Below are 9,258 nucleotides of genomic sequence, written 5' to 3'. Positions count from 1 at the left end.
TCTGAGCCTGCCTGGTAGCAAGAAAGGTACATTGGGCCTTCATATGGCCCACCAAATCACAATGCTGACAAAGTCTGATGCTAGAAGATGGAGTCTGCTGCCAAATATCACTCACAATGTGGCCATGTTTGCCACATTTATGGCATCCAGAAGAAGATCAACAAGCTCCATCATGAACCTTACCGCACTTCCCACAAGTGCATCCCTCTGACTCCCCGTCCTAGAATCAATAACCCTAAATCAATTTGACGCAGGTTGTGGCTGCGTCAGGGCTGGTGTCAACTCCCTCATCTTCAAATCATTCTCAATCTCACACCGCCTAGTGGCCTCCTGCATCTCCAATAATGAACCATAGCACTGAGTAGAAACAAAACTGTCTGATCTCCGTCTTGAGCATGCTCAAGTAACGGGTCATCCGAGTCTGCTCAGATGCAGCAAACTCAAAGAAAAACATAGACCTCTCCGTAAACATCTTGGGGATCTTCGTCACAATATCAGAACCCTGTCTCAATTCTAGGTACTCCTGGGCTAACCTCTTAAGCTCAACCAGCAGCACATATCGGGAGTAGAACATCTCATAGAATTGCTCCCAAGACGCAGCAACTCTCTACTCAGTAGAATAAGAATTAGTAGCAAGCCTCCACCAATCCTTCACTCCGGTCCTCAGAAGGTTCAGAGCACACCTAAGCTATAGGTCATCTAGACAAAAACAAGTGAAGAAACAACCTTCCACATTAGTTAGCCACCTCATGGCGATGCTCGGGTCCTGCACCCCATTGAAATTCGGGGTCTTCGTATTGTCCAAGTCCTAATACTAAAAAGCCCGACTCGATTCCACTCCTGCACCCCATTGAAAGTCGAGGGTTTCCGAGTCACATGTCCTCACACGCATAGGTCAATCGACACTGTACACATACATTTCATCTATGTTGATTGGTGTTTCTTCAAGTCACCCATTACCCATGGAATCGATCTTCACCGTCTCCCTCTTCCAATTAACCATCTTTCTCTATTTCTCCTTTTCTTCCTTTTCTAGTGATTTACAAACAATTATCCATCATTTCTTGCTTCCAGTAAATCTCCTCCACCATTTTCCATTTCTCGCCTGATGGCTTCCACATTTTGGGTAAATTGACTTCCCAATTGAACTCCTTCTCTACTCTTGGACTAACTTCAATAATCGTCTTCAGATGATGATGGCTGGAAATTCTAGTTTTTAGTCTTGTTATGCTATAACCGGAGTGTTAGTGTTTCAGTCAAAGCCTTTTTGTAGGTTGAGTTTGATAGAGGAAGGAGTATGAGGAACAGTCCAAATGATCGTCTGCTTTGAAGCTTCGATTTGGAGTTAATTTTTATGGTTTTTGCATTTTATATATTGTTTGTTTTTTTAGGGTTGTAGGTTTTCCACTGATATCTATAATTCCTTTTGACTGTAGACGCTGCCACCTCCGATTCGTTTACTCACCACTGGTTTGTTGGTTTCATTTTTGGTGTTAATCGACTCAAGTATCGATGGTATTGGAGAAATAGACACAACGAAGGATGGGGTATCTTTTATTCTTTTTTTGTGTGAAGAATCAGAAACCCAATACATATGTATTGCTAAAGTATGTTATTTAGCCAGAATCTATAAAGCTTCAACTCCCCAGAAACGTTTTAATTGTCATCTTTTTTCCAAAACACATCCCAGTTTATACAAATCAAGAACCCACGAGAATACCAACAACTTCCTCTGATACTCAAGACTTGAAGATTCAGTCAGGCAATTGATCTAACACTTGGTGAGCAGATGAAATTCCAAGGTGAATTAGAGGCTATTCACTTAGTCGATTGATTTGTTTGTCAATTTATCAAGATTTTTTTGGTACCAAACAAAAACACCCAATTGGCTGATTTTGAAAACGGGATAAGGTGATTATCAATATCCCGATTCTTGAATAAACCATTTTCAAACTTGGTTCCTAGGCTGAAAATGAATAGATTCTTTATTTTTGTTTCGTGTGTCTTGATTTACATAAATTAGCTCTATTTCTTGAGTGTATATAATTTTGCTGTGCAGGAAGGAGCTAGAACATCAAAGAAAAACCGACCTACTTCTGGTAAGGAGCCTTATGAAGTTTATGGCAGATCAAATTTATGGTGTTACTTTGAACTAGATAGTAAATCCAGTACCACTTTTTTTTTTATAGTTTTAAGAGAAATTTTCTTCTAGGTGTCAAATGATTTATCTCTAAATTATTCGAACATGTTTCTCATAGTGAATTTTCGCATCCACTTGTGTTTTTTTTCTCACATGTGTCTTTGTCTTCATTTTTATATTTGTTTTTTGATTGATTTCTGCAAATTATCATTACAATCTACTCTTAGTTCAGCCAATTCAAAGGGTTTGTACACAAGCTTCAGGAGTTTTCGATCATTTACAAAGTGACCGAGGACAAAAAAGTAAGTTTGCAAGATTTTGTTCTTTCTTTTTCTGGTCTTCTTAGTAAAGTTAGTGAGCTTCGTTTTACTTTTATGAATGATGTTGAAACAAGTAATCCATATTGAATTGAGAAAATCGCTTTACCTAAAAATAAAGTTGACTATTCAACCCAATTTTCAGATTCCACTTCTGACCCTGATATACCCGATGAAAACTTTGTACTCACCTCTGAATCAACTGTATCATCATGGAAAGTGTTCATTTGGGGAGTTTGAAGATTTGAAGGTTTTTTTATTTAAAGAGAAGCCTTTTATGGATCTTGAAAAATGTAATGATAATCTTGAAAATACACAGTTACAGGTACGTGAAAATGAGTTGAGTTTAAGTGAAGTTAAATCTTAGTTGACAAACGGTCAAAAGTCAAAGAATTTATAACATTTAGATGGTTTTAGTAAAGATTTGGTAAATTACACGAATCGTCCTTCGTACAGGTGCCGAAAGGCACGTTTAGTCACTATTTTCATCCATAAAAGATGATTTTGTTTAGTCCATACCAGATTTAAAATGACCATAATGTGCCTATGTACTTTTTCAATTAATTAAATATTATTTATCATTATTTATCTTTTAAAAAAGTAAATTGGGCCCACTCTTACCCACCTTCTACATCCCCCCTTTTCTCTTTTCTTTCAATATTGTAGAACCTGCTGACAAAATTATATACTTCTGGAAGGCTTTAAGATACTCATGAAGTCGATATGCACCTCAAAAGCTACCATGAATCAACAACCTACATCAGACACCATAGGAGCAAGGTTACCTCCTTTCCATCTGATTTTGTAATGGGGGGAAGCCAACGCCAAAAATATATGAAGAATAGTCGATCTCTTTTCCTCTTCTCCATTCTCAATGTAGAACTGTCACACTCTTTCTTTATTCACTATTCAAATCAGAGGCGAATTCGTTATAATCGGAGGCGGAAGCGGACACTATCCTCGACGCCATGGTTATACATGGTTGCAGATGTGTTGAAACTCTTTGTAGATCCGTTCAAATCGGTACCAAGTGTCTTTCAGATATGGTCGAATTAGAATGTTGGTGTCCTTTTTTGTTATCTTTTTTATAATTGTGACTGTTTATTAGAAAACCATCGATGTTTAGGAAATTTTACAATGATGATTATCATATTTTAACCTAGATTTGATTTTTTGGATTTCTTTTACATCTAGATTTCTGGATGCACCATGTAAGGAAACCATACAAACCATAATTTCGATTAAATGGAAAGCATACAGGGATGATTGGTGAAGAAGATGGGTGCAAGCGGTGATAGGTGGTGGTGTCAGAGGTGCTAGCGGCGATAGGTGGTGTTAGGTAATCTATGGAAAATCTTGAGATGGGGAAATGGAAGGGGAGAGTTGGGGATATTTGTTTTATTTATTTATTTTTCAAATTTAAAACTGATAAATAAATGAAAGAAAATGAAAAATAAAAACTATTACGGGTAAAATAATCATTTCATGTCATAGAGACTAACAGTACCAAAAAAAAAAAAAAAAAACACTCGCGATCCGAGTTAATTTTTGAAAATATGAACTAAATGTGTGTTTTAGCATATGCACGAGTGACAAATGGTGTAATTTACACGTAAAGATTTTATGAGTTCGGGGACAAAATTAGAAGCTTAGTGAAATTGTGTTGCTATTTATTGCAGTTATACAAAAATAATTGTTACCTTAAAACATATACCCAATTATAAGATTGTGTTTTTTTCTCATTACGACATTATGCTGTTGAAAAACTTACATAATAATAAAATTATACTTTCGGTTTTTTTTTTTTTCTTATTAGCCCATATTCCCTTCGCTATTTATGTTTTGCTTCCTTGGATTTGCAAGCAAAACATATTCCAAGTGAATAAAGATGTTATCTCTTTGTGATGGATGGAAGTCACTGTCTTCAAGTAGTTTCGAAAATTTGATGGTTGCAACGAAACAACAAAAAAAATGACCCGTGATTCACCACGGGATCATTCACTAGTTTAGAATAAATCATAACCGATTTTATTTAAACATATTTTTAGATTAAATATTTAAAGAACTATCTTATAAATGTTTAATAATATAAGAAACTCAATTACCAAAAGTAAAATTTCCTTTGGATAAATGAGTTTCTCATTCGATTAAAATTGGTAATATAAGTTATTAAATATTAATATAATAAGTACAAGTTATAACAAAAAAGTTCATTAAAGTGCATTTATTTTATACAATTTTACCTAATGAAAAAGTCACACAAATTGTTGTCATGGCAAAGTGTAAAAGCAACTTTGTGGTTTGTGTGGCTTTGTGCTTTGTAAGGGACATCCCCTAAAGTGACAGGACTCATATCTTTTGGGCCCAAGCCAAAAATTTGACCAGTTTTTCTTTCTTTTTCTCCTTTGATTAAAAGCTGTATCATCATTATATCTAAAAGAATTGTTATATATTTATTATTATTAGCTGTTGATGGACTGACTTTAGTTCACAAACCCATGCGATTGAATTCCCTAGGGTCCTAGACCCTTCTATACTCGTATTGATTGATCAAATATATCAAAACTACATTCAAACATTAGCACCACGTCTAAGAAGCATTATTACATACCAAAGCTACGAGAGGATTTGATTCCTTTTTCATATACTATTCCATGGAGTTTCTTACATTGACACCATCTAAGTTTATTTTTCAATCCACTTTCATTTTTTTTTATGAAAATCGAATAAAAATCGAGATAAATAGTGTTTCATTTCTAATTCTATTTCATTTTTTACCTTATTTTTATCTTTAAAAAAATATATTTCATTCTTTTAACTTATATAAATTATCAAATATATCCCTTTTATTAGTTTGATTTTAACAAATATATAATCTATATTTTTTTCATTACAATAATATTAAATAAATAAGATTATATTTATAATATTTAATTATAAACTTTTGTAATATATATATATATATATATATATATATATATATATATATATATATATATATATATATATATATATATATATATTTCGTTATAATGTTTTAAAATTAAAATTTCAATATGTATTTAAATTTTAATAAGAATTTGATAAAAAAAACTAATATTATATTTATAATAAATTAATATAAGTTAATATATAACACAATATTATAATATTAAATATTACGTTTAAATTATAATTAGTAGATAAAAAACCAGAAATATATAAATATATAAAAAAAATGGACTAAAATCGACATCTTAAAGTTCATCCTCATTTTGGAGGAAATAAATAGTATATAACACCATATTTGGTGTTATACTATTCGTTTCCTTCAAAATGGAAGAACAAATGGGAGAGGGTTGGAGATCAATGAAGGAAGAAATGGGGGAATTAATGGAAACTAGGAGTGAGTTGGAGATGCTCTAAGGAAGCCAAACTTTTTTTTTGGAACGAACCGGTTATATAGGACTAGTGAAAAACAATTATAAAGACTAAAGAATATTAGATTTTCGGTCTCAAATATCCATATAATTATTTGCATAATTCAAAGATTATGTATGTGAAACATTTTTCAAAATCTACGATTTCAATCCAATTGTCTGGTGTATACAAAATCTAATTTGTGATAATCCAAGAAAATCATTTGGAATTACAGGCCTAATCTAAATCTTAAAACACATAATTATCTTGCTTTGATTGTGTTCTGTTTATTATCCAAATAGTGTTAGATTTTGGGTTTTGAAAATGGATTTGGAATTTCAACGCCTTAGACCCCTCTAGGGTGTTGTCCTTAGACCCTAACAAGGGCATGCCCCTTGGAACCCCACCAGGGGCGCTGCCTTAGACATACATGTTCTCGAGTCCTTATTAGTTATCTAAGTGTGCACCCTGCAACTTAGGTCTCATAATATAAGCAATTGAAACTTAGCTTGTCTCGAATATAATCCTGACTACATTAAATAGATAATAAAATCACCAAAAAAAAAAAAAAGAGGGAAATAGTCGATATTGGTTTTGTAATCAATAAAACACTGACTTTAAGGTTTAACATCACCAACCAAAAGAAATATTAAGAAACAATCTTATCAAACATAATGTCATGCTTTTTCTTTTGAGTCCTAAAGACCATGGATTTCTGGTAAGACCACATAACCCATATAGAAGAAAAAAAACTACATGTAAGCATAGACATTCCACAATATCAATCCACAACATCCATTTTATAATTGATCTAATAAGTGGGAATAGTCCCACCAACAACCAATAAGACATCATATTGAAGATATCACATCACAATTAAGGAAAAAATGGTTCCTCGTCTCCACACAACTATCACAAATTGGCAAAAATTCGAATCCATGTCAACACCCTAACCAACCAAATTCTTTCGATTAACAAAACGATTCATATATATAAAACAAGAAGAATATTGTGAAAAGTTCTGTATATTGAAACAGTCGATGTACAGGGGATATATACACAAAGATGAAGGGTAAACAAGGAAACTAGAATACAAAAAAAGAATGCAATCAATAAGCTACAATCAAGGAGTGCAATCAAATAAATACAATCAATCTAAACTAAAATAGAAGATTATAAAAATATCTCAATACCCTCCCGCAAGCTCATGGTCGATTACGAACAAGCAACTTGTATCGTAAATTTCTGAAACGAGTAGAACTAACAACTTTGGTTAAAATATCAGAAATTTTATCCACTGACTTGACATGACGAACAATTAACTCACCAGATTGCACTTATAATCGAACAAAGTGGTAATAAAGTTTGATGTGCTTGGAGCGTTGGTGAAAAACCGGGTTAGCTGTGGGAAAGGTTGCACTGAGATTGTCGCATAGGAGAATAGGTGGTCCGTCTAAAGGAGTTATCATCTCTGTCAGGAGTTTGTTGAAGCCAAATAAGTTATGCGGAGGCAAAGGCAATGTCTCTGTATTCAACCTCATTACTAGAACGAGCTACAACTTTTTGCTTTTGTGATGCCCAACTGACCAAGTTACCTCCAAAATAAATGGAGAAACCATGTTGAGAACGACAGTCATCCGGATCTGATACCCAACCAGCATCAGTAAAACAAACCAACCTTGAGTCTTTGGATGGACGAAAGATTAATCTGTCATCAATGGTTCCCTTGAGATAACGCAAAATGCATTTTACTATAGCCCAATGGCTCTTAGAGGGGTTGTGCATAAACTGACAAGCCCGGTTAATAGAATAAGCAATTTCAGGGCGAGTATCGGTCACATATTGCAATGCACCAACAATGCTACGGTATAATTGTGGATCACTCAATGGATTACCTCTGATATGCAATCTGGAACCAGGTTCTGCATGAGAGGCTATAGGTTTGGCTCCTAACATTTTTCTTCGTTTAAGAAGATCCATTTTTTTTTTGTGACAACAAAAGTGAGGATGAGGACCGATACACTTCAATGGCCAAGAAGAAAGTAAGAGCACTAACATCCTTTAAAGAGAACATAGACTTGAGATATTTGACAAACTCATCAATGTAGTAGGAATTGGAGCCTATAATGATAAGGTTATCAACATAAATGAGAACATAAACAACATCATTGCCGGGTTGTTTTATGAAGAGAGATGAGTCTGAAATACAAGGTTTGAACCTATGTTGAATCAAAGATTGTTGCAGCTTTTGAAGCCAAACTCTTGGACCTTATTTAAGGCCATAAATAGCCTTTTTAAGTTTGCACACATATAAGGAACGATTAGAAGCAACAAATCCCTATGGTTGTTCCATGTAAACGGTTTCAGACAAGTACCCATTCAGAAAAAGCGTTATTGACATCTACATGACGAAGAGGCCAATTACGAGTGACAACAATACTTAGAGCAAGTCTGATTGTTGTGGGCTTAATAACAGGGTAGGATGTTTCAAAATAATCAACACTCTCTTCCTGATTAAATTCTCTTGCCACTTATCAAGCTTTGTAACATTCAGCGGTTCCATCAGGATTCTTCTTAACTTTGTAAATCCATTTACAACCCACAATATTAGCAGCATGGGGCCTGGGAACAAGTTCCCAATTCTTGTTAGTTATTAAAGCATCAAATTCTAATTGCATGGCATGTTGCCAATTAGGACTTTTTGTGGCTTGTAAGAAGGTTTTTGGTGCAGTATCAAAAGTGTCATGCGGCAGAGGGTATCTAGTAGCAGTAAAAGATTTTGGCTTTAAAGACTTGGTAGAAGCTCGAGTTACCATAATATGCTCTGAATTTTCTGAAGGAAGGAAATATCAGGGTGCGTTAAGATATGTATCAGTGGTAGGAATGATAGGTGGTGGTGGTGAATCTACTAGGGGAGAGTTTGGTGGCAAAAGGCCAGAATTAGATTAAACTGATGTGGAATCAAAAGTGGTTGGCGATATGGTGTCAGGAGAGTTAGAAGAAGCGCTGATAAATGAAGTATTAGGTGATATAGATTCAGAAGTGATTGGTTATGTGGAACATGATTCAGTGGAAGAGATGGAAGTGGCAATGGTTATTGGAGATGAGAAGGATGATGAATAGGAACTAGGGGACCCAATTAGAGATGCTTCATGAAGAGTATGAAGGAGAAGTTCAGAATGAATATGATGTTCTGAATTTGATTTAGAATTACTTTGGGCCTCATGATGGCTTGAAGGTTCACCGTCATTTAAAGATAAAAGTAGTTGTATGTTCTCGACTAGAAAATTTCTTTCATAGTCATCATATCTCTGTGGTGCTTGAATGTCTTACTTGACCTTCGTAATGGAGGAGTTTCATGGTCTTCATGATCATCGTGTTCTTGAACATCATTGGAAGCGT

General features: G+C 34.4%; 2 long non-coding RNA genes across 2 annotated transcripts; both read left to right on the top strand.

The window, feature by feature from the left end:
* The first annotated feature begins 1,069 nt into the window (after window positions 1–1,069).
* On the top strand, window positions 1,070–1,803 carry LOC145029191 (uncharacterized). The gene is made up of 3 exons (XR_013676408.1): window positions 1,070–1,344; window positions 1,437–1,607; window positions 1,691–1,803. It is a non-coding gene; the product is annotated as an uncharacterized LOC145029191 (long non-coding RNA).
* Window positions 1,804–2,057: 254 nt separating this feature from the next.
* On the top strand, window positions 2,058–2,898 carry LOC145029190 (uncharacterized). Its single transcript, XR_013676407.1, has 3 exons — window positions 2,058–2,099; window positions 2,368–2,442; window positions 2,603–2,898. It is a non-coding gene; the product is annotated as an uncharacterized LOC145029190 (long non-coding RNA).
* The last annotated feature ends 6,360 nt before the right edge of the window (window positions 2,899–9,258 follow it).

The sequence above is a fragment of the Lactuca saligna genome, chromosome 2 (genome assembly GCF_052625555.1).
Source record: "Lactuca saligna cultivar CGN05327 chromosome 2, ASM5262555v1, whole genome shotgun sequence".
Lineage (NCBI taxonomy): Eukaryota > Viridiplantae > Streptophyta > Magnoliopsida > Asterales > Asteraceae > Lactuca > Lactuca saligna.
This window is presented reverse-complemented; position numbering and strand designations above follow the sequence as displayed.